This window comes from Platalea leucorodia, assembly GCF_965183815.1.
Source record: "Platalea leucorodia genome assembly, chromosome: 8".
In the NCBI taxonomy this organism is placed as follows: domain Eukaryota; kingdom Metazoa; phylum Chordata; class Aves; order Pelecaniformes; family Threskiornithidae; genus Platalea; species Platalea leucorodia.
Window position 1 is genome coordinate 13,034,836 of NC_138830.1, and position 25,098 is coordinate 13,059,933.

General features: G+C 45.5%; 1 protein-coding gene across 11 annotated transcripts in view; it reads left to right on the forward strand.

Moving 5' to 3' along the window:
• Window positions 1–25,098, forward strand: part of LPP (LIM domain containing preferred translocation partner in lipoma) — a 351,697-nt gene that overhangs the window by 92,805 nt on the left and 233,794 nt on the right. For 9 of the 11 annotated variants that reach the window (XM_082320729.1, XM_082320728.1, XM_082320732.1 and 6 more), the window contains one exon: window positions 11,956–12,020. The exons of the other annotated variants lie outside the window; for them this stretch is intronic. The gene's annotated coding sequence lies outside the window, so the exon portion shown is untranslated. The remainder of the gene's footprint in view (window positions 1–11,955; window positions 12,021–25,098) is intronic. 11 annotated transcript variants of the gene reach the window in all.

Genomic DNA, 25,098 nt, shown 5'->3' on the forward strand with positions numbered 1-25,098 from the left:
CAGGTGGATGGGAAGAATGAAGGCGCAAAGGAGAGAGGATGAAAATGGTGCTTCTGTCAGTGTTTTGGCAAAGCTGGTGATAGGCAAGACCAGCTTTCTGAAGCAGTGTTGAACAGTAATGCTTTGCTTTCTTCCAGACTGTTCTTAGTAGTAGCTGAATATCAGTGTGCCTGCTGGATGTGAGCTGGGTAGAGGAGAAGTGATTTACCCTGAACTCCATGTGAAGATAGCCGCTGAACCAGGGGCAGGAATTCCTCAGTCCTGTAGATGATAAGAAATTAATTTGTAATCCCCAGGCAGGTTCAGATATATTAATCCTCTACCTTGCCGCTGTTTTCTGTAACCTTTTGAATCAGAAGCTGGAGAGCACCAGCATATGTGAGTTTGATTTCAATCCTTTTTACAGCTGGTCACTTTTAACTACAACATCGCGTGCACCTGGTGTTCAGGTGCTCAGCCCACATAATGCTGTTTTGAATCGCAGGAATCAAAATTAAACCAGCTTCCACTTTCTAGGAGAATGATCCAATTCCCACTGAAGGATCATGCCTTCCTAAACTCACAGTTTCTGCTCGATGATGTTCTCTCCATCATGAACTACGGTGTGGTGCTGAGCTGAGTACCCACCCAGAGATGGCCATGTTTCTGTGGCAGATGAAATGGTTCCTACCTCTATGAGCTTGTAAAGCACTTCAGGATCCTCTAGGATGGAAAGTATTGTTGTTTGTTTGACTGAGCCAGTATTTTCACCATGCTTTACTTCCATTGCTCCTGTTAGATGTGTTGGTTTTCATTATATCTTCAGATAACGTTCATGTGAAAAGGGCTTCTGTTTTGTTTTCTCACCAGAGGAGTGATTCATATTCAAATTGAAATGTTGTATTGCTCTAAGCCAACCTTTTCCCTGTGTGCTAATGGGAGGAGAGGGAGATGCAGATGTGGACTGAGCGGGATTATTTTTCTTCTACTGCATTTAGAAACTTTCCAAATGTCTTTTTAGGAAGGCACAGGGACTTAACTGCCTGGCATGGGAGAATCCTGGTCTTGCATGTTTTAAAAACACGAGCCTAAATCTCATCACTTGTCTGTTTAGGCTACAGAGCCATATGCTACCAGCAATATTGTCCAAAAAAAAGAGAATTTACGATCCCCTTTAAGTTGAGTTTTTTCTTTTTTTTTTTTTTTTTTTGTCATCTGTGTTAATGTGGTCCAACATTTTCTTTTTATTCATAACACTAGTTTTTAAGAAAGTTGCTTGCACTTGTCTTGAGGCAGTGACTCCGCAGACACTTTCTGCAGCACAGCTGAGGACATCAGCTCAGAATCTCTGCTGCTACCTGACGCTTTCTTCAAAGGAGCTGGTTGCCACCCGCAGAAGAAGAGAGCTACACAGTCTAGCACATGTTTCTGACCTTGTCAGAAATGGATATTGGCTAGTTCAGTCCAAACTTGCTCAAGAAACTTTATCACAGGAACTGTAAAATAGAGAGAACGGATGCTGAGATTCCAGCTGGGGGTTCCGTATGTCCTCAGAGCTGTTGCTCTGTCACTTACAGCTCAAGGTGAATGTCACTGTAGATCTCGTGGAGTCTACTGCCTGTCCCATAAACACACAGACTGAGATGATAGTGTGTTTCATGGAAATCTATAATTAAGGTGAGGATATTCACCCAAGTTTTAAAGTGACCTTAACTAAGCGAGCCTACTCAAGAGGAGGTTTGCCATGTTTTAAACTTACAGCTCAGCTCAGTCTATTTGCTTCCCTGGTTCTTCCAAGTTGGACTTGGCTGTGTGAAATGATCCTTCACCATTTGCCCTTTTCATTCCCACAGACTTTGTGAAACTGCTTGAATATTCCTAAGGTGCCCTGAGGTTTTTAGATAAATAGGATACATGAAGAGATATTGACGCTTTTAGTAGCACCTGAGGAACCACTGAGCCTTGGAGGATCTGTTGACTTTAATGGACTATCCATGGCCGTGTCCTTTGCGTTGCGTTGACAGTTCAATTACACCAACAGGCTGAGGGCATTGTGAGGATCAAAAATGTTCTGCATTTTTGTTGGCATAAAATTAGAATTCACTTGAAAGTGTTTCCAAGGAGGAGAAAAGAAAAGAGACATTGGCAGGTCTTCATAGCTGATTGAAGGTTCGTTCACCACTGAAGAGCTGCTGAGACAAATATGAGACCTTGGTTACACGTCACCTAAATACTTTCTGACTTAAGAGCATTTGAACTGGAATCACTTACAATTAGCATGGGCTTGGCAGAAACTGGCACTGCTGCTGTTTGCACCGAAACTGTTTGCATAGTCCAGTTGTGCCATGAGGAAAACTGCCGTTAGCAAGTAGCGCAAGTGTAGTCTTGAGGTGGTGTCTGTGCAGTGACTGCTCTTACAGTCCTTGATGGCACAGTAGCAACTCTAAAAGTGAGAGCATAGCTGTTTGTCTCCTGTACCTGGTCTCTCTCACCCAAATGTTATGGTCTTGAACCTGTTTATCATCATAGCCACACATTTTTTAGGCAGCTGTTGGTGTCTGGGAGCTTTTAGCTGCATTGCTTGTGAGAACCCAGGCCTGTGCATGGTCCAGGGAGATGTGACCATTGCTCTGCTCTTGGATGAGGCAGTTTCCACTACAGTTGACTGTGGTCAGGCTGATGCAGAGTGCAACCTGTTGTAGACTCAAATGACCCTTTTGGGATCAATTGCCCAAATGACACAATAAATTATATCTAGGAGTTTGTTAAATTAAGTAAATAATGAGGACCAGAGGGCACCTGCTGATCCCTATAACCGGTGTTGCTGCTCAGAGGTTGGGCAAGGAGGCTCCTGCCTGCTTGATGGAGCCTGGGAGCTTGTGAGTGGGTGGCGTGGGAACTGGGGACAATTGAGGATTCGTACAGGGATGCAGAGTTGCTCCCCAGGGCAGAAAAATAAATGTATGATTCTTGGCCCTAGAACGAAGAAAGCAAGACGCTGTGGACTTGTTGCAACCCGTGCAGTCTGTGAATGTTTTCTTCTTGTCAGATGCTGCTGTCACATAAGTAATTTTATTGCCAAAGGGCAGGGAATGAACTAATGAAGTGGGAGAGAGGGCTCCTTATTGCAGGGCTATGTGTTGTGAAAATCAGTGCACCAAATGTACAATTCTTCACTTTCTGCTCTTGCAGTGTTTATCTATATGATTTGGGCAGGGAGAAGGGGTGGTGGTGCAGGAGGTACGTCTGTCTCGTCCAGGAGAAAGCACGTGTTCAGATGAGAAGGTATTATGCATACAATGCCTGAAATTAGCCCTTAAAATAGCACACTCCACATCTTAGTAATGTACTGAATATACCTTGATAAGAAACAGTCTGATTGAAGTATTGAGCTTATTGTAGTGGATCTGCTGTGACTCATCAGGAAATTGAAAGTCTTGAGACAACACTCACCCCCCTTCAGACTTTTTGGAAGAGACGGGAATTAGTCTTAGACGGGAAGTAATTAATTGTTCTGTGATTGTCATAAATAGGTACCAAACAACAAGCTCATACTGAAGTATTTATATCCTAAGCCCTGTCTTGTGAGCCCCGCTATCAAGAGTCTCCATCAGACAGAGACAGTGAAAAAGAAAGTTCTCTGGAATGAGCAGCACTTCCACCTACATGCGTTTAAGTGAGACAGGATGGAGGTGAGCTGGTAGGCTGCATGCTGTAATAAGCCATTTACTAGGATAATGGCTGCAGGCTACAAATGCCGTTTCTACTTAGTCTGTCTATTCAATGCAAACATTAAAAAAGAAAAAAACCTTCTACCTCAGTAAAGTCTATAATAGAGCCGATGTGGCAAAAGCCCACAGAGGCAGATGACATGTACGCGCAGCCTTCTTCATCTGCCTGAGAAACTGAGGCAGTGGGAAGGACTTTAATTGTTTGAGGCTTTTGATTTTAGACTGGGGCAAAATCCTGGGTAACAGCCTGGAATGCCAGTGAGCAAGATGGAGCCATCCTTCTGTCCTTGGTGGGAGCATGGGAATTCTGACTTTCAGGGACTAATCCCATAAACTTAGGGTTTCCTTCGGAGAGGTTTGCTGCCCGCTGTTGCGGGCAGCACTGCCCTGCGTGTTGGAGTCACAGAGGGCACATGGGCACAGCTGGCAGAGGTGGATTGTGAGGGGATGAATATGTGCAGGAATATCTCTTTCATTTAATGAGTAGCTGTAGCCATTATGTATCTGTTTGACTGTGGGTTATTGCTGGAAATCCAGATGTTAGGAAAAGAAAGAAGAGAATCAAGATGATCAAATACCTGTTTAAAAAAAACAACGCCCAAGGAAAAGGAGCTTGATGGCTTTGTGTTTGTCTGCAGTGAAGTCATGGCAACAGAGCACTCATTTAGCAAAATTAACTGTTTCTCTATCTTACAAAAAATATCAGATGAAAATGATGCAAGGGAACATCCTTTTATCTCAACAAAATGAGTCCATTTGTGCCAAAGCAAAGGACTCATCTTGGGGAGTTTGCTCCAGAGAGCACGTACTTTATTAGAACAGAATGTAATAGTTGTCCCAAAGCCATAACCGTAAGAGCCTGGTGCCCTAGGCGAGCACTTTCAGTAACGGGAAAACCAAAGTTAGGTTCCTGCACCCATATGATGTTGAAATACGCACTTTGGAGCATGATTTTAAGCTCTCAGTTGTTTGGGATTTCAGCTTAGTTAAGCTCTGGATACAGCTTTCAGAAGGGCTATAATCTCTTTGAAGTTCCTTATGGGTAATGCTTAGTTTCAGAATTATTTAGGCACCTAGGGACGAAATGCTGATGCTGCTTCACTTTGGGTGTACCCAAATACTTGTAAAAAAACCAGTTGCCTTTAAGTCCCTTTGGCTTTAATTGAGACATAGGCTTCTTTGTGCCTAAGACTCCTTTTTACCTCCTAACCTTAGTAGTATTTGAAATAATTCTCACACAAACCCCGGAAATAACACTTCTGTGCTACTTCTGTTTTGATGTTCGCTGCCCATTGCTGTGCACAGACCACTCTGTGAAGCAGTACGCGAGGGTGAACCGCACAATGACTGTATTGGTAGGCACGAAAGCTCATTTTACATCACTGAGAATCTCATATTTGGAATTCAGAAATTGTTCATCTTGGTGACGAGCGGGAGCAAGCTCCAGGGAAAATACCACGAACTCAAATGCGTGCTTGAGACACCTGGAAAGTGGTGTTTCTTTTAAGTAGTGCTTTCCAACCAGATCAAATTTTATTTTGTGGCTCTCCTGAAGATGGTTTTAGGCAATGCCTTCTGGTTCCCATGAAAATGTCTGACAGCAGAGATGATAAAGAGCTTTTATCTGTACAAAGGAGTGAAACAGTTTGGGGGAGATGTTTAAGGATGATTCAACTTTGATGTGGTTTCTCTCAAAAATGTTGGGGAAGTTTCAGACTAATTGGAAGCCTGACCATTTATTGACATCAGTGCTCACCAAGTGAACGTGAGTTGTTTGCCATTGCTTCTCATACCTGGATGAAACTTCTGCCTTTCTCCTGCATCTTAAACTTCGGTTGAATGAAAGAAAAGTGAGAACTGAGTGTAGGTGGATGAGTTTTGGTCAGCGAAGGAAAGCCACAGTCATTTTATACACAGGTAGATATCTCGGATGTTGTTGTGGAGGTCTTCCATGTAAAAAGCCAATGTTTGAGGAGTTTTTTGGAAAGCGTTTCTTTCAGGAGGGACCTCATGTGAATAGTGAGGTTCTTCACATTGCTGAATCGCGCTTGTCAAACGGGGTGCAGGGGCTGGCTGGGGGTGCATGATGTTTCCCAGCTCAGCCTCAGACTGGTGTATTTGCAGCAGTGGCCGGCTGTTTCTTTCCACTTGTTTCTCTTCTCCAAGGCTGGATGTAGCTCTCGCTTTAGCCATTAATACGAGAGCAGACGGGCCAGGCTGTAGCAGCCTCCTGCCAGAGTGATGCCCGTGGGCTCGGGTATGGCTGCCTGGAGGGAGGAGGGCGAGGGTGCAAGTGCAAATCCAAGGTGGTTGCTTGGGAGATTATGTCTAAAGGCTTTTAAGGAGTAACATCTCACATTTTGGGCTTTTTCTGGGGAGGGATGAGATCCCCAAACAGGAACGCTAGCAAGTTTTAGGGAGCCCCAGCCCTGTGGGTTGTCCCACCACGCATGGGGTGAATAAGTGCGGCGGAAAAGCCTGAGCAGCTGCTGCCAAAGGACTGGGAAGATGCAGCCCACGATGTCTGTTGTGTCTGAGATCTCTGTAAAGTCTCTCGCATCCTTCCTCGAGTTTAGTTTTCCAGTGGAGGCTGTCGCAGTAATGAGAATGTCTCCCATCTGCTCCTCACATGGCTTGGCACATTTAGCTAGAATATATATATTTTTATTATGGGGTTAGCCAGTGGTAACCATGACAATTAGACTTATCACGCAGCATTTTTTCCCTCCTCGAGTCAGTTTGAAATGCTGACAATTAAATAGATACAGTACACTTTAGAGATCCATCAGTCTCTGTTGTCTTGACAACCAGAGTATATTTAGAAATGTAACAAGTACATGGAGTTCAATTGCACTTTTGCTAAAACATAGTTTTGTAGCTTGAGAATTTAATCTGTTGTTTGTAGATCCAGGTGCTTATTTGAGCTGTGCCTGACTTTCTCTTTGGTCTCTCTGGGAAGCTCCTACGTAGCAGCGGGGAGACTTGGCTGGTGGAAAGAGGGTCCTTGTCAGGCAGGGAGCCTGTTGGAGAAGCTGTGCGTGGCAAGGGCTTGGGCGAGGGGCTGGCGGCCCCTGCGTACTTGGGTACTGGCTGCCCTGGACCCCTGGGTACTTGTGGTGCCTTGTACCCCGGGGTACTCGTGGTTTGGCTATTGATTTGCAGTGCAAGAGGAACGTGTGTGATCATTGTCCCAGGTCTGCTGTTCCTACAGTTCCAGCTCAGCAAATGGTGCTGGGGAGCAGTAAGCAGCATGTCTGGGCATCCTCTCCGCTCTCACCCTCCCATACAAGCTGTTCTCATGGTTCAGTAGCACGTTGGTATGGGAGGACTGTGCCATGGTGCGCAATGATGGCAGACCATGATGGCTTGCCTCCTGCACCTGAGCTACCTGAGCTTGGGTTGCAACTGGGTGCTGCTCTCTGCCACTGAAGGAATAGTGGAAACTCTTTCTCCGTATCCCTTCTTTGCTTTTGTCTTTGATTTGCTGGGGGCGTGTTTGTTTGATTTTTAACAAAATACTATTACTAAAAATTTTTTTTTGTCCCTTCCCATTTGACTGGCAAAATTGAGCTCATCCTCTCCTCATTGAGCTGTAGTAGCAGCATGTGGGCTAGATGCCTGGAGCTATGGATTTTTAAAGCTGCATGCAGGGCTGGAAGAGCAGAAGGGAATATGATGGAGTACACTTTGGGGGGCTGTAAATGTCCCTGTCTCCCACCACCCCTGTGCACACACTGATGGTGGGTGCATGTTGTGTTGCCGTGGTACTCTCTGGTCTTTCCCTTTTGAGCCAGCGGAGAGCTGTGGTTAGTGCAGGCACATGCGACTGGGGAGCACAGTTTGGGTGTCACTGTAAGCGTGGTGATGTGCCAGCCCAGAAGAGCAGCTGGGACATGTGGCTCCCATCTGCTGCCATCCTGCAGCCCGATGGCTGTGAGACACGGGCTGGCAGCACCGTGCCCTTGTTGTGCTCTTAGCACAGGACCCGTCAGTGTCACCACCTTGCTTAACGCTCTGGCTTGCAAAGCTGTTTGTGAGGCGGGAGACTCCTAAACACCAGGATCTCAGAGTATTTTCCTGCCTTGAGTGATAAATGAGTGAAATTAAAAGCAGCCGAGGAAATAGTAGAAATGTTCCCCACCACTCCTCTATCTGGCTGAAACAGGTTGCAATGCTGGTCAGGGCTGCCCTTTCTGAAGGCTTGCAGGTCAAGGAGCTACTAAAAAGGGCTTCTATCCAGCGAGATGTTGGTGACCCTTCCTAATCAGCACCTGAACCCCAGGGCAGGGCCTGGGATGCTCGCAGATTTTCTGCAAAACATCAGGTGAGACTCTTCTACCTCTCCCTGTCTGAGGCTTGGCTTATAATTGATTCTTGGCAGTATAATTTGGGCAGGACAACTGAAAAAACTGAACAAACCAAGACTCTCCTTCATGAACAAAGCTGTGGCAATGCAACAATCCGAACAGGAGCTTGATTACAGTGGATGGAGTGGCCTTTTGCGCAACGGAACCAGTTCCTTTGGTGAGATGGTTTAAAGACGACAACTGTAGGTCCATGGTATGGATGTAGTGATGGTCAATAGCATCCGCCCTTGGGCAGAGAGCTGTGAAACAGGTCGTAGCATTGCTCTGCTGTCAGGGAGCATGGTCAGCATGAGCTTGTTGCTGGGATGCTTTATTACAGGGAGGTGAGGAAGGCTCGAGGGAGAGGAACCTGATTTGAGATCAGCTGTTATGGCCAGTGATGGCCAACGAAGTGCATCTGTATTTCCTGGGGTGTGTGTTGTCTTGTCTATCCACTATACCTTAAATATAATTTAGTAAGGTTCAAAGGGAGGAGAGGATTGTTTTTTTTCTGGCATGATTTTGCTTCCCTCACCCCTGTTTATTTTTAATTCAGTATCTGTCAAATAACATGGGTGATTTTTTCAGTGTGCACACAGCTCAGTTTCATTGTTCTGTTTTCTTTGCTCCCTCCATTTTATCAATTTCCCAATGAAAAGCCAAAAACATAGTTATATCTCCACTCCAGCTTTGTTTGTAAACTGTTAATATACCCTTTTCAAGTGTTTAATAACTGTTGGGGTTTATTCTTAAAATACAACCACGAAAACCCAAAGATGCTAATGAGTCTTCATGAGTGCTTTAAACAAGTTGTTCAAATCAATCTGACAAAGATAATGGTCTTCTATTACAAGATATTTAGCTGGAGGTTGGATAAGCTGTAATGTTTATGGGTCTCTAGATCCGTAACCAGACAAAATCAGAATAACTCCTTCGATTTCAGTGGAGCTGTATCTGTTTATTACAACTGGGGCTTAGCCAGCGCTTTAGATGCAAATCGCAACCTCTCTGAAGTTAAGTGGGGTTTTGATTTAATTCCTGGAAGCAGTAATGTCAGCAAAGAAGCGAAGAGCTGGGACCCACATACCCTGAAGTCTGTAACTTCGGGTTGCTCTCTTTCCCTCACTGTCAAGATGAGATTCCCTTGATTTGGGCTATTAATTAAAATGCAGCTTCTCTTAAGCATCTCCCAAAGGCAGGCAGAGAGAGTGGAAGTGCAGCCTATGCAGATTATAAAAAATATGATATATATATGTATGATATATATATATATCATAGAATCATAGAATGCTTTGGGGTGGAAGGGACCTCTAAAGGTCATCTAGTCCAACCCCCCTGCAGTGGGCAGGGACATCTTCAACCAGATCAGGTTGCTCAGAGCCCTATCCAGCCTGTCCTTGAATGTTTCCAGAGATGGGGCATCTACCACCTCTCTGGGCAACCCGTTCCAGCGTTTCACCACCCTCATTGTAAAAAAAATGTCTTCCTTGTGTTCAGTCTAAATCTGCTCTCCTTTAGTTTAAAAACATTACCCCTTGTCCTGTTGCAGCAGGCCTTGCTAAAAAGACTATCCCCATCTTTCTTGTAAGCCCCCTTTAAGTATTGAAAGACTGCAATAAGGTCTCCCTGGAGCCTTCTCTTCTCCAGGCTGAACAACCCCAACTCTCTCAGCCTTTCTTCATAGGAGAGGTGCTCCAGCCCTCTGATCATTTTTGTGGCCCTCCTCTGGACCCGCTCCAACAGGTCCATGTCCTTCCTGTGCTGAGGACCCCAGAGCTGGACACAGTACTGCAGGTGGAGTCTCACCAGAGCAGAGCAGAGGGGCAGAATCACCTCCCTCGTCCTGCTGGCCACACTTCTTTTGATGCAGCCCAGGATACGGTTGGCTTTCTGGGCTGCAAGAGCACACTGTTGGCTCATGTCCAGCTTTTCATCCACCAGTACCCCCAAGTCCTTCTCTGCAGGGCTGCTCTCAATCCCTTCATCCCCCAGCCTGTATTGATACCAGGGGTTGCCCTGACCCAGGTGCAAGACCTTGCCCTTGTCCTTGTTGAACCTCATGAGGTTCACATGGGCCCACTTCTTGAACTTGTCCAGGTCCCTCTGGATGGCTTCCTGTCCCTCAGTCTCTATGTACTTTGCAGAAAATGCCAGTAGTTGTGTTGTTCTCTCTGTCTGCTCATGGTTGGGCCGTTGACCTGGAGCTTGTGCTTTGCAGCTCCAAACATGCAAAGGCACAACTGCTGAATTATCAGGCTGTGATGTAGAGAGGGCTGGGATCTCCTTTCCCCCAACGTGTTTGTGTCCATGCGGCACTTGGGAGTCATGGACCACCGCTCATCACTCCCACTGTGTGTGGCATAAGCGATTCACCATGCATTCATTTCTGGTCACATAAGGGGCATTAGTTTAAAGCAGGCTTGAGGCATAGGTTAGCGTTAGCTATTTGAAGTCTTCAGTCTGAAAGCAACATCAAACGGGGAGCAGAAAATGTGTCATGCACATAAAAATCTCTAGGATTTGTTTCCTCCTTTAAAAAATAACAATAATAATAAATTCCAAACTGTTCGCATATGCTATCTCCTCTGTGGTCAGGACACCTGTCTGCCTCTGCTGTTACTTGATACGGGCTTACAGTGCTTGCAAAAATGCCAACGTGAATTTTTTGTCATGGCAAATATGAAAGGAATATCCAGCGTCTGTGTGGGCAGGTCCTCAGCAAATTTCTCTGTGCTTCTTGTGCTTTGGTGTGGATCTGAAGCAACTGCTGCAGTTCTCCTCCCCTGTGCTCCCCTTCCTCCACCGCAGACCAGGAGGGCGAAGCTCCTGCCCTACCAGACCCAGTTCTCCTGAGCAAAGACAGCTGATGGTGGGGCTGATGGGTTTCAGCCCGGTTTCCTTAAAAAAATAATGTATTTGACTGGCTAGATATGTCTCTCTTCCCTCTCTAATGATTTTTAACTCCTTGGCTAATCTCAGCCACGTTTGTTAAGAGATAATTAGGCTTTAGGAAAATAGGGGTAAAGATGCAGTTAGGAGGAGCTGGGGGTGACCTGGGGCAGCTGGGAGCATGGTGGGCTGGGAGAGCTGGGGCAGGCAGAGATGGACTGGACCTTTCACTAATCATTGCTACTATTTTTTAAACTTGATGATTTCTTCTCCAGAACTATGATGAAAGAAAATAGAAGACACCAAAGTAGGCTCAGATATCAATAAGCTGGAAGTATGAAAGGCTGCTGGTTGAAAGCAGCTTGTGGTAACTTAGAAAACCTGTGTTTTCTTTTTAGCTAGGTGTCTTTGGAGGCACCCAGAGGGAAACCAGAGCTGGAGGTGGAGGGTTTGGACTGTCCCACCCTGCTGCTTGTTTTTTTCCACAATTGGTGTGTGTTTAATGCATCCCATCTCAGCTTCGGTTCTTCTTGGCGCTCGCGTGGCAAAGCCAACGCCGTGGGAGTGACTCACCAGCAGCCTGAGCGGTGGAGGTGGCTTAGGAAGAAGAGGCTCTTTAAGCATGAGAGGCAGAAGGGTGTCTGGTCAGGCTTTGAAAGAGACCTTGTTACCTGCAACCCTTACGTCAGTGCCTTTCACCAGCTCTACAGTGATTTAAAACAAGTAGCTTCTCTCCCAAATAAATCTCAGTTACTCTGGTGCTTGCTCAGATGTAATCTGTCCCACCAGCGTGTGAAAAACCCTTACATGGGTCAAAACAGGGACAGACTGACACATGAGTTGTATCAGAGGGGAGAAAAAGCTATGGTCTGCTCTGTACAGGAGGGCAGCTGGCGTTAGGGGCCGTTTTGGGGCTGTTTCCTTGGCGAGGTGTCACAGCCAGCTTGATTTACTTTCTGCTTTTACGATGAGCAAAATGTTGATTCTGACCTTTCTGTTTGCACCCACAGAAGTCCCTTGGAAGAGCTTGTGTGTACGTCTGTCTGGGTGCCTGACGGGGCTGCCTTGCTTCCAGGTGAGGAGTAGATCAGGTCCTGAGGCTTCTGCCAACTGCTGAGTTTGGAGAGAGTGGGAAGACCCTGAGATCACGGTCATTCAGCAAATGATGGGAATTTCTCCAAAGCCCGGGGTGGTGGAGGCCAGGCTAACCCATGAGGCTCGAGGTGGTTTTACTATTTCTGGGTTTAGGTCTGGAAGCAAGTAAACATGCAGGGCCTCCTGGGAATGGGAGTGTTGCTTTGGAACGTTTGTGTGGTACCGCGCAGAGCTGCACTGGTCCTGTGGGCTGTGTTACTTCAGCTTCTTTTTGAATGAGACTTTCCTGCTTGTGGACCTGAACTCACTCCCTGTCCATCGCATGGCTCTCTGCAGCCTGGATATGCTCCCAGCTGATGATGGAAAGCTGACTGTATTGCTAGCTTTAATCTAACCATGCTTCAGTGGACAAAAGCAGAAAACCATATAAGCCTATTAAGAATAACCTGAATAGAAATATATGTGATGAACAAGTTCACAGAATCACAGAATGGTTTGGGTTGGAAGGGACCTTTAAAGGTCATCTAGTCCGATCCCCCTGCCATGGGCAGGGACATCTTCCACTAGATCAGGTTGCTCAAAGCCCCATCCAACCTGACTTTGAATACTTCCAATGATGGGGCATCCACAGCCTCTCTGGGAAACTGTTGTAGTGTCTCACCTCATCATAAAAAATGTCTTCCTTCTATCCAATGTTAATGTGTTCTTCAGAATTACTGGTTCCATTAAATTCACTGGAGATACTTAGCTGTGACTTAAAGATCAGCCTGATAAACCACCCCAAACTCTTGTAGGAGTTCCTTGCTAGGTTATGTGTAGGACATGAATTGGGCTTTGTGCCCATCCCGTGATATGAAAATTAATTGCAGCAAGGGTGAACCTTCAGGTAAGACTGCAAAAAAGGAGCAGTGTCAGGGCAGTAGGTCTGTCCTCAAGCCTCTCTCAGTTGTGCCATCCCAGGAGGCAAAAGAGGTGCTAGAGGTGCTACAAAGTCATGGCAACTGGGGTAAGAAAGGAGCAAGCAGCCCTGTTGAGAAGCGGATAACATGAACAGGGATAGCTAGCTGGTCTATAACAGCTCAATGGCCATGAAGTTCTCCAGGAGGAGATGTGCCTTAGGAGAGTGTGATGGCTCTGGGCAGTCTTTGCTGCAGTGGTGTTTTCCTGAGCCTGGTGGCAGCACCAGAAGGCCATGCATGGTGCATGCGTTGGGGGCCGCGTTGTGAGCCAGCATTGGTCCAGAGCAACCCGTTGCCATGTGGGAGGGTGTGTGCTGGGTTTTCTTCTTCCGCTACCCTGATGGTTTTGACTAGTGGAGTTACTTCATTTGCCTTGATGTTACTTGACTTGAGAATCGTTAAGATGTCTGTACAGCACGCCAAAATCGAGAGTGCTTCTTCTTTAGCCTGCTATCTCCCTGAATATAACGGCACTTTTGTTCTGCCCCTTCGATATGCAATGCACATCCCTCCTTTCTTCCTTTACCCTCTTCTTGGGTTTATTTTTTGTGGTTTTTTTTTTTTGTCTCGTAAATTATGGCTAGCTGGAGATGAGATTTCAGCATCCTGTTTACTGCAAACAGTTGGGGAGATTAATAAATGTTGAAAGACAAAGACAGACAAGGGATTAATAAGTAGAGGACAGGAGATTAATAGCAAGAGAGTAGAATTTGGTTCAAGGCCTGGTCTTCCCAGTTGCTGGGTTATGGAAGATTAATGGCAGCTCTTCTGTTAGTCTCACTCTTTCTGTGGCAGCTTTCCTGGCTAAGTCTAATAAACTGTCCCAGTGGGTTGTTGTAAATATGAAATCTAGGAAGAAGCCCATCCCTATAGACTGTTAACTAATGAGACAGCATTAGTTTTGCTTTCTATTCAAAGCTTAAGCAACAGCGTCAATATATTTGTGAATGGTGAAGTCAGATGTTCAGGTGCTTACAACTTCTGTCAGGACAAAAACATATCATAAAATGTATCTTGCCAAGCAAGCCATCTCCGACAAATTGTTTTTTACTCTGTGCCCTGTGCAAGAGATTGATTTCTCTTCTCTTGACTGTTTCTTCAGCTTTGTTTCTGTGAAAAATTGGGCTCTTGACCTATTGCATCTGTCCTCCCATTAGGCTTTGTGTGAGATTAGATCATTGTAAGGAAGTGCTAACTTTGCAAAGAGCATTCCTGGTTAAATTTGCTGGTGAACTGTAGAACATGGGACTGTGTCACAGAAAGTCTTTATTCTGGTAGAAGGGTGCATGCTGTTCTGGGTGTCCTGTGTAGAAGGCAAGTCAAGCACTACAGTAGTCCTTTGCATCTGCCCTCGTGTCTTGTCATAGTCTTCACAAAGATGATCCCAAGCTCTCCGTGCATAGGGCTATAGCCATATGCAGGTATGTGCACGGCCATTTTGGGAAGGAAGCAGCTGTGTTCCCATAACAGTGAGCAGGATGAAGACAGACATCAGAACTTCATACAGCAATAGCTGAATTTCTTTTCCAGGGAAGAAAGGCTATGCACTGCTTCAGTGTCCCTGTAACAAAGCTCTTCCCCTCTCATCTGCTCTTGTATGTGGTGCCCTTGGCTTTTCAGAAGTTAATTGATTTGTCCATATTATGATTTTCTCTTTAATTTTATTTGTGTAAAGAAGAACATGTGCTAATCTTTCTCCAGAGAAATGTTTCACGCTGCTCCTCTTTGAACGTTGGCCCTGGGTCTGCCGCATTTCTTAATGAGTCTCTAAACAGCTACGGTTCCCACATGCTCCAGCCTTGACACACGCATACTCGTGCACCCACGTGCCTGCCCCCAGTTGAACTGAGCAGCCTGCCTGCTCCCCTCACACCCTCGCTGCTTTGGGATTTGCATTAGCAAGGCAGCACCTCCCTGGGAAGCCCTACGTGTGGGTGGGGGCTTTATACCTGCAAGTATAGAGAGATTTGGCATCAAATGAGCTGTCCTGTGAATCGGAAAGGCTGTAACCTCTTTATCACACTGTCCGCCCCACCAGGCTCGTTTAATGTGCTTCTCTGGGAGCCTGGATTCCTGTGGGCTGCGTTACCCGTGGTGAGGACCCGAGCTAGCATTGAACATGGAGCTGAACACCCAACACGGAATTACTGTCTGTTATGCCACCGGCTGCCAGATCTTTGATAGCTTGTTTTTAATGAAGATTCCTCCTGTAATTCCTAGAATATCTTGCAGTGCAAAAAAATGAGCTGCATGTGTATTTTGCTGTGGGCTGAATTTTTTTCCTGCTCTTCACAGTTCCCTCCGTGAACAGAGAGGAAAGGGAGGGGGAAGCAGCTGACTGCTTTTTTTGTTGTTGTTTTTCTACTTGACTTCTGTGAAATATGGGGCGATCAATTGCTCACAACTAACAAAATGTTTTTGTTTCTCTTTGCAAAAGCATATGGGAACTGCAGGAAAAGCATATGGGCATTTTTAGGAAAACATATTGGTGAATGGACAAATTATAGTGGTGCCAATATGTTTTGGATGTCTGGCTAGACCACTACTACTACCACACTTGCTGGCATGCAAACCCATCCACGAGATTTCCAGCATGTGAGTGGTGTGTAGCTGCTCCTAGGGAAACGCAGGCTGTGCTGGATCAGACCCCTGTTAAGACAGCATTGTGATCCATCTTTGGTGTGCGTGACTGCCTCACCATGTCCCGGACCAGGCTTCAGGCTCGTGTTTATGGCAGCATATCCATTTTCTCAGTAGACTGAGCCCAGAGCTCCACTTGCAGCTGGCTGCAGGTAATGGTAATGGTAACCATTTTTCTTTCTAAAGCCCTTGACTGCAGTCCTAATAACACCTGAGCATCTTGCAAACAGGCTAGGCAGCCTCTGGTTTCCGTCTGCTGCTCTATCAGGTCTTTCTCTGTTAGCTGGAGCTGTTATTTTTAATTTCTCTATCACACGGGCTCCTTTTAAGGAAATGCAAAACATTTGCATTATTGCTTCTGGACCCAGTCCTGTTTGCCTTGATACTGGTGATCCAGGGCAGGGACCCACCTACTGGGAGGGACTTAGTGAGGAGTGATGGGGGCGGTTAAGTGGTCTTGGTTGGTGGGTTGGTTCTGGTGGCTCACAGCATCCTTACAGTTTGAGCTGCTGTGCTGTGGATCCCTGTGCAAAGAGAAGTCCTCGATAGCTCTGTCTGGGCAGCCTTTCCTACTCGCCCTGGCAGTGAGGGAGTGCTGCCTGCCCTGCCTCTGCCTGCGATGGGCACGGCTGTGCTGGCTTGCAGGGGTGGTAGCAGCTCTATGCCCACGCGTGGGTTTCAGCGGGTCCTAGGGGACTGGCTGAGGTCTCCTTGCGCAGGCGTGCACGGGAGAGACGCCTCCAGTCCGTAAGAGCTCACGGTCTAAATAGACAAAGCAGAGCCGCTGAGAAGGATGTAATGGTCTCTGAGTGTTGAGGAGATGGGCAATAACTGAACTCAGGAGGCAGTTTCATGAGCAGGTTCAACCAGTCTGAGTTTGTACTGTTGCTAGAAGAGGTGGTCCAGCTGTCTGTGTGTCCCTGACCCTCATTTCTGTCCGTAAAGTCACTTTTATCCTTTACAGGTGTGGGTGATGAGGCAGAGGAGGGGCAAAACATGTGGCTAGAGACTGAGGGGGTAAGCAAGGTGCACGCTTGGACAGTCATTTGGGTGTCGCTGTGCTTATCTTGGTTATGAACCTGCACTCTCAGATATTCTGAGTGGTAATTCAGCACCTTTTAGTGTTCTTCCTCTTATGCCAACTTCGGGATGATTTGCTATGGAGTAATTTTACATTATTTAATGTAGCCACTTTCCTTATAGCTCTTTTGTTCCGCGAGACAATTCCCTATTTTATTATGCAAACAGTACATTAAGATCCTTGTGGGCCAAAGTTCCCAGCAGTGCTTGAGATGACAGCAAAGAAGTAGGTTATTTCAGAAATAATGATTCTCTCCTCTAGAAGCTTTCTTGGAGTTCTGCTTTAACTGCTTTTGATATTATACATGCTTTAAAAAAAAAAAAATCCAGTACTTCCTAAATGTTATAGACCTCAAAAAATACACTGTATGCCTTGTCACAATATTTAATACAGAGTGCTATTTACAGTAATGAATCAAAATGTCAGTTTTTAAAATATGAACTGTCAGAATGTTCCTACTTTGCAGAAAACTTTGATGTGACAGTTTGTTAATCATATGACTATTACATCAAATGTGTCTCAGAGTACTTTTGCTCAACAAAGTCTTTTTTTTTTTTTTTTTTTTTCCTTCCCCCTCCCTTTTCACTGTTAATTCTGGTACAGTTGTTTGACTGAATGCACTTTGATTAGAGGTCGGAAGAATCCAGAGCTCAATGCTTTTGCGTATTGACAGATGGGGTATATCAGTGCCTGGGTTCATGCTGTTCGTGGTCACCTAGTCTTAGGTACAGCCTGGTTTGGATCGCCTTTACCTTGTGTCCCCACTGTTTGCCCCAAGCCTACTGTGTGCTGGGGCTCAGCCAGTAGCGCTGGTGAAAATGAGCCCTGACCGAGCAGTGCTGATGCTTCCAGGTATAACTCTACATTTGGGGCAGCTGGGGTAAAACTGTCTCTTCAGTAATAAAAAGCTGGCTTTTACAGTAACATTTCTAATCCCTATAGCATTAGCATGAAGGGACAAGTAAAATAAAGATCTCAAGGCTGCCTGTGCATCCTTGTGTGAGCTGAAGGGGTTGTTGTGAAGGGCAGGGTTGGTGTTCCTCCTGAAGGAGGAGGAGGCAGGGGACTGGGGATGCCAGGGTTGTCTCCCCAGTGGCTTTGGTTACTCTGGACCCAGGTCAAGGAGTGTGTTTGTGCCCTGAACTCCCCTCTATGAATTTAGACCACGGTACTTCCCTTTTTTTATTCTTTTGTTTGCTTATCTGCAAAATGGGAGTAATTAATTGATGTTAGTTAACTCGCAAGTCTCCTTAAAGCCGATTACTCAAACAATTGTGATTCTTGATGAAGATGAGGGGGAACTTACGTAGATAACTCTGCTTTAGAAAACAGCCCCTGGAAGGAGAGGGTTTGGCATGCCAATATGAAGGCTGGTGGCAAGAGAGGAGTCTCAGGTGTAGCAGAGCCATGTACCTCTGCCCATAATGTCTTTGTGCCACATTGCCTGGGGCTTCAGATGGATTCCCGTTGCTTATTAAATCTCACAGAGTTACTGTTGTGTAGGTCTTAGAAGTGCAATATTTCTGATTTGGAATTGGCCCAACATGACTGTGGGAATAGGAGGAGTCTAAAAAGGCAAAAGCTGTGTATCAGCAGTCCAGAAAAGAGGAGTGTGGGCAATGCAAGACAGTAAATCTTAGAATCATAAAATCATAGAAAAGTTTGGGTTGGAAGGGAATTTTAAAGATCATCTAGTCCAACCTCCCTGCCGTGGGCAGAGCCATCTTTCACTAGATCAGGTTGCTCAAAGCCCCATCCAACCTGACCTTGAACACTTCCAACAATGGGGCATCCACAGCTTCTCTGGGCAACCCATTCCAGTGTCTCATTGCAAAAAATTTCTTCCTTAGGTCAAATCAGATGGTCATCTTGATTGTGGGTGTTTCTTGGGGCCTGATTAGCTTGTCATTTCAGCTGGGCATGTCTATTAAATAACAACCTCAACTCTTTCACTAACGTTATTGAAGAGATAACAGCTTGTTTTCAGAGGTGTAATCACATATGTAACCACACTTTTGAGTAGCACATTAGCCAGCTCTTGTATGTGGAACGCACAGGTAAGGGCGCTGAACACATCTGAAGTTTGGTACACTGAGGCCCACTGGCTCTCACTGGTGGAAAGAACTTTGGGAAGGCGGAGGCATTGCTGTAGCATCTCTCACAGTAATATCCTGCTGATAGAGGAGGCGAGGAGAATATAGAGGGGAAAGGAAGGGGGGAAGGAGGTGGGTGAGGCAGTGACGGCACGAGAGGCTCTGCTGGTGGCGGTGCCTGGCGTGGACGACCAGGAAGCCTGAGAGAAGCTGTCTGGTGAAGCCAGTCCCAAAAAGGCTCTTAAGCAAACACGGCTGGTGGCAGAGGGGCTGCCAGCAGCGAGGGCCACTGGCAAGGTGAATGTGAAGGTGTCACTTTTCTGTCACCTCCATCAAGCAAGTGCTGCTGCTTGCTGCGTTCCCTCATCCCGTGGAGGAAAATTGATTATTATTCAGTTTTCATTTTAGAAAAAACACATTGTTAGTGGGATGATTTTTCTTTTATTATCGTTACTGCAATGGATGGAAAAGGAGCTCTAACAGATGTATGATTAGCAGGGCATGAAATTAAAAATGTTTGTGTACAAGGAAAAGGTTGTTTACTACCAAATTCCTCATTTGAAAATTAAGCGATACTAAGATTGGCCATGCAATTCTGCAGCAGGCACTCAGCCCCCTTACCTCCCTCTCACCCAGCAGCATTGGCTGAAAAGTAACAATATTTTAAATGTTACCTTTATTAAAAAAAGTAATAACACAACTAAAAGGTCAGTACCTGCCTTTGGAGTCAGATCATCTAAAGAGCTTTTTCTCCTGCTCTGGCACTGATGGTGTCAATTCAAGAAAATATTTTGACTGATGCTTAAGCCCCATTGATTAGGGCAAATTGAACATTTTCTATCAAACCTCCTTTGGGTGGAAAATAAGGTTCTGATTGAATAATTCTGAGTGTGGGTGTGTACCTAGGTGAAAAATACTTGTTGTCAAAATGATGAAAAATTGATATTTGGAGTTACTGCTGCAGCATACATGGAGGGGTGTGGATTGGTATGTAGTACCCAGTCCTTTCCCCCTCATTGTGGGTCAGTCTTGTAGCCAAACCACGTCTTGTCAGTCCGTGCAGCCTGGGAGTCCCCAATGCACTGGGATGGTATTGCCCAGGGGTGTGTAGACATGGCCTCTTCAGAAACTGGAAACCAGCCTTCCACACCTGCAAATGCTGTCAGCGCTGGAATGGTAGTTTTGCACGGGAATGCTTTCAGGCTCTGGTAGAAAGCCATCAGCATTTAGATTTTTCTCTTAAAACTGGTGTGGGGTCCCCTGTCCCGTGTTGTGTTGTCGTCCCGTCCCATCCCCCCCTGTCCCCGTCCCCCTCCTTTTTTTGTCTGTCCTTTTTTGTCTTTTTTTTCCATGCTAATGAAATTTTTAGTTTGAGAAAATGATCTGTTGTCTTATGAGCTCTACCTGTGATGCACAATTCTCAGGTACAGCTGCTCTTTCCTGATTTCCCTTAAAAATCTGGTAATGAATTTTGAAAGAGCTAGGTTAAGAAATGTGCATCAGAAACACTTTGTTTATCTGTTGAGATAAGCCTGGTCCTACTTAGGACTGAACATTTCCCAGGTACTTCTAAGTTTCTCACCTATCTTGTTCTGTTCATTTTGTCCTCTAAAAACTTTGTGGCTGAGTTCAAGCCTGGCACAAGTTGAAGTCTGTAGGGCTAGTCGTGTGAAGTTTCACCTGGGTGAGTGTTTGCAGGACCCAGACCTGAGACATCATCGTGATGGATTCTGCCCACTGAGTGTGGATGGCATTGAGCAGAAAATAGGAGGAGGGCTAAAAGATTGTTCCTGTGCTCTGGGAACAATTGAGACAGAAAACTGCTTCCAGGATTTCTTCACTTCTCCGTGGAGGATAATCAGCCTGTGTAATTTTCTGCCACGGGAAATACGGCCTGAATCTGTTACCCAAAGACAGCAAGCAAAGTTTAGATAGCACCCTGAATACCAAACGTACTGCAGAGCAAGGACTGTCCCTTACTTGGTTTTGGGTTATTTTTGGTGTACTGACTGCTATATTTGTCATAGGATATCACAGTGATGCAACTAATATGACAGATGATTGAGTATTGGCTTAGATACTCATTGTGTTCCTGGTACACAGTTGGACTGATCTCCAGACTTTGGTGCCCTAAACAAGGAGACAAGTTTGTATGCTGAGATTGTAAATAGAGTTTTGCTTAGCGTGGTGCTCAGATGCTGAGATTGTGGGGGAGGTTAGAGCAATTCCAGTGAGATGGTAGGTGTCCGGTAACTTCAGTCCTATTCTTGGCTCTTTTTTTATCTTTGCTTCATAAATGTAAGCAAATCGCTATTTCTGCACCTTTATTTATTCATCTGGAGGATGGGGCAGCACTTGGGCTACTTGCAGGGGTTTGTGTTAAGTTTCAAATAAAGCCTTTCAACCACATGTTTTATTGCAACTTTTAGGGGAAATCATTTAAATTTTTTAAATGCGTGAGAATAGTTGTGGCCAGACCACTGTGTGAGCACTATACCTGCTGGGCACCAAAATTTGATCCCTAAATTTCCATTAGCAGGTCATACTGGGCCAGAGGATCTTGAGCCGCTAGAAGAGAAAAGAATAAAACAGAATGAAGTTGGTGTTTGGTTATGGGCTCTGGATGTCATTGTTCCTGGCTGTTCATCTGGCTAATGTTTGCTTTTGTGTAGTACTTGTCTGTGTCTGTGCTTCTGTGCACATGGGGAAAAGGAGGACAAATATCACTGGGGTGGATTAGCATTAAAAAATAGTTAACTGATCAAAGCCATAAAGCTTGTCCAAGTGAATTCTTCAGAGAAATAGCTTTGAATTTCCCAAGCAGCCGCAGGCCATAAAAGCGAAGCACTATCACTCAGAGATGCAAAAAATCCCCTTCTGTTGGAGTGTTGGACCTATTTGTTCCTTTTTAGGAGGGCATTCAAAATGTTTTCTTAATTTTCTTCTGAACAGCTCACTGCTATCCATCATGAGCCTTCACCAGCTGAGATAGCTCTGCTCCCCCGCAGTTTTAACCCTCCACTGAAATCTGTATATCTGTACTTTGCGTTTTGGATGCCTGTCGGCTCTGTGCGTTTTGCAGTGGGATAGCCCTTACAGAGCACTTTTTGCCTCTGAGCTCAAAGTGTTGTGAAGAAGGGGCTAAATGTTGTCCCCAGTGTCTGGATGGAGGTGACAAGGAAGGGAGGATGCAGGTGGAGACTGATGCCTAGAAAGATTTCCTACATGGCCCGAAGGGATGGCGGGGGAGCCCTGTTCTCTGATGCCATGTTCTGTCTTGTCATCGGTCCTGCTCCAGCAGGAGCACCAGCCCCACCAGGTCTGCAGAGCAGGTGGGGCAAAGTGGGAGGGAATTTCATTTTACTTACATGGAGGAAAGAAAGCACGTTGTTCGACTGCTCAGAGAAAGTTATTGAAGGCTCATACTGAAGGTTAGGCAACCAGCCCCTGGGAATCGGGCACATAAATTTGCTTTATGCTTATGAAAGTCTCTCTTTCACAGTGTTTTGCTTTGTCGCTTCTTCCTAAGATGTACAAAAGAGTGAAGTGCTGTTGTATGGTCCATACACAGAATATTTGGATAGCACCATCATAAATAGGAATGAAAATTACACTGGGGTGGCTCAGAACTTGCCAAGAAAAAAAGAAAAAAGAAAAAACTCTCAGAAGACATGAGGTGCTTTGTAGCTGGAAGTGCCTGTTGCCCTGCAAGGAACTCAGCTGTCCTTTTCAGTTCCAGTCTTCTCTTACTGAAAATACTGTGCTGCCTAATACCTACTAGCTTTTTAATACTGCTTAATTGTATGCCCCCCCCCCCGCCCCCCTGAAAGAAAGCCACACATATTCTTCTGCTCTTGTAAATGTTCAGCTGTAGGGCCCCCAGGGAGGGGTGCTAATGGCTGTGTCCCTGGTGCCTTTCAAGCAGAATTCCACTTTTGCTTCCCTTCTGAAACTTGGAGTCTCATTCTCCAGATAACCCAAGTTTTAATATAAAGACATTTGAAGTCTGTGTGTGTGTGTGTGTGTATACATATATAAAAATGTTTTCTTCCTGGTGAGTTAATGAAAGTCCTAAGTAGATTCTCCTAGAAACTGAGGTGATCTTTGTAACAGGTGGGCAGTGTGTGGAGGGCAAAGCTGTGACTGAGGGACAGGGCTGCAGCTTTTGGAAAGGGATTAGATCCTTGCACAGGTGTGGGCATGACATTTGTGTGTGCCATGTATACACATCCTGTGCTTGGTTTCTGTGGTAAAGCAGAGATCATTTACCCACATACCAGGGCCATTTGCTAGGGTGAAGTCATCAGTGTTCAGTAATTAAAGCAATATAGAGGCGCATCTATATACAGGATAGTGCAAAATAAGTGTGAAGCTCATCCTTCTCCCAGATTGTACTTTGGCCTCCTCTATAGGCCATATCCTGCCCTCTGATGGGAGCAGCGCTTAGCTATTGATAATATGGGCAGAAATTGAATCTGAAGCCTAGGGCCTTTCTGCACAGGGAGAGTATTGTGAAACAAAGCCAGGGTGTGAATTTAAAGTGCAATAGCTGTTCCGAGCGTACTTCTCATGTGGGCAGTCTTATTCTGCTCTGAGAGGGCCTTTGTGCATTTCTGCTTCATCCATTGCCAAAGGCACTCTTAGTGCAGAAAGAAGAATGCCCACACAGGGAGCGAGTAGCTTTTCCAGGCTATTTCACCATGCTGAGGACTCCCAGGAGATGCACATGGTTTCTTGTCCCCATGAATGCTGCAGGAGCTTACCCTTCAGCTCTCCCTTCCACCAGAGCTTTCGCATGGGGAGACACTGTTTGGGATGGGCGGTTGGTGGAGTTGTGTCTTCTGGACCCTGCTAGGTGCAGCGTGCATCACTCATTTGCCTGCAGTTACAGGGCTGGCCTCAGGGGTCCCTGAGATCATGGACTTCTCTAGACATTGCTGGTGTTGCACTTTGGCATCCTCCATCAGTACTATTGCCTCTCATGGTGTATCCTAGCTGCTGAAGAGAGCTCCTATGAGACCATGTCTGTGTTCATGTGTTGTTCCTTTTTATATGAAATCGTCAAGTAAACCTGTGCACTGGGTGTGATCGTTATCTGAATATTGTTGAAGAGAAAAAAAATAACCAAGCCCATCTGTTCTACAGAGAGGCAGTGTAAAGAGCAGGCTCTGTGACTAAATAAATTCACATCTGTTTAGCAGAACCATCAAATGGAGAGCAGAGGGTCCTAATGTGAATCACATGTTGAAACCACAAGTATGAGTGAGATGAGCTGCAAAAGAGAGAGGCTGGAAGTGTTGATCCATGTGAGCAACTGTTGGTTTCTCTCCTTATTCTTTCCCTCTACCGGTTTCTTGAGCAATTGATGTAGAATCAAAAACACAGGGATGTGCACATGTGTATGCATATATGTGTGCACATGTTTGTATTCTTTGCATGATTAAATGACTTTTGTATATCATCTTGAGCCATTAGATCATAACTTCAATTGGAAGGGCCATGGCTTGTAGAGGGGGCTGCAGAGGAGGGAGGACAGAGCTGGCATGACGAGAGCAGGTGAAGCTGTTCCCTGGTGGTGCTGCTTCACAAAAAATGGCCCTGAGGTAGTTTGCTTTAAAAAGAGACTTGCCTTGGAGGTGATTCCTCTGGATGACATCTCCAGCAGTGTCATCTCAAGGCACCGGATGGGAGCAACCTAGAAACTTGAAACGGCAGGTTATGCCTTCATGTGCTCAAGCTAGTTTCAAAATAGGTGTACTAACTGCATACCAGTCCTAACAGACTGCATCTTTCCATGGATCAATTGAATTTGTTGCTTAGGTTTTCCCCTTAGTGTTTTAAATCCTGCAGAAACAAAGGGCAGCTCAAGTTTCTGTATTGGTTGCATTTGCAGTTTATTTTTTTTTTCTGTGCCAAGGACATATCAATACAATTTCAAAACATAGTATTTTTATGACTTGAGGCAGCAGTTTCTAACTTAAAAACAAGAAAGCTTTGGGGATGTACACGCAACTCAGGTGCCTCAGTTAATGTTATTTGGCTGGTCACCATAGCCCCTTAGAGAGTCCATGCAGAGGAGCAAGCATCTTCTCTCCCACAGGATCTCATGAAAAGAAACATGCAATAATTTTGGTCTCAAAGGTGGTTTCTTGTTGCTGTCTTGCCTTTTGTCCTAGATACTTCGCAGTAAACGAGGCCAAACTTGTGGGAACAAAGAGTGATGGCAGATAGGCTGTTAGACCTGACTTGCACAGATTCTGATCTCCTGCAGTTCAGTCTGCTTTC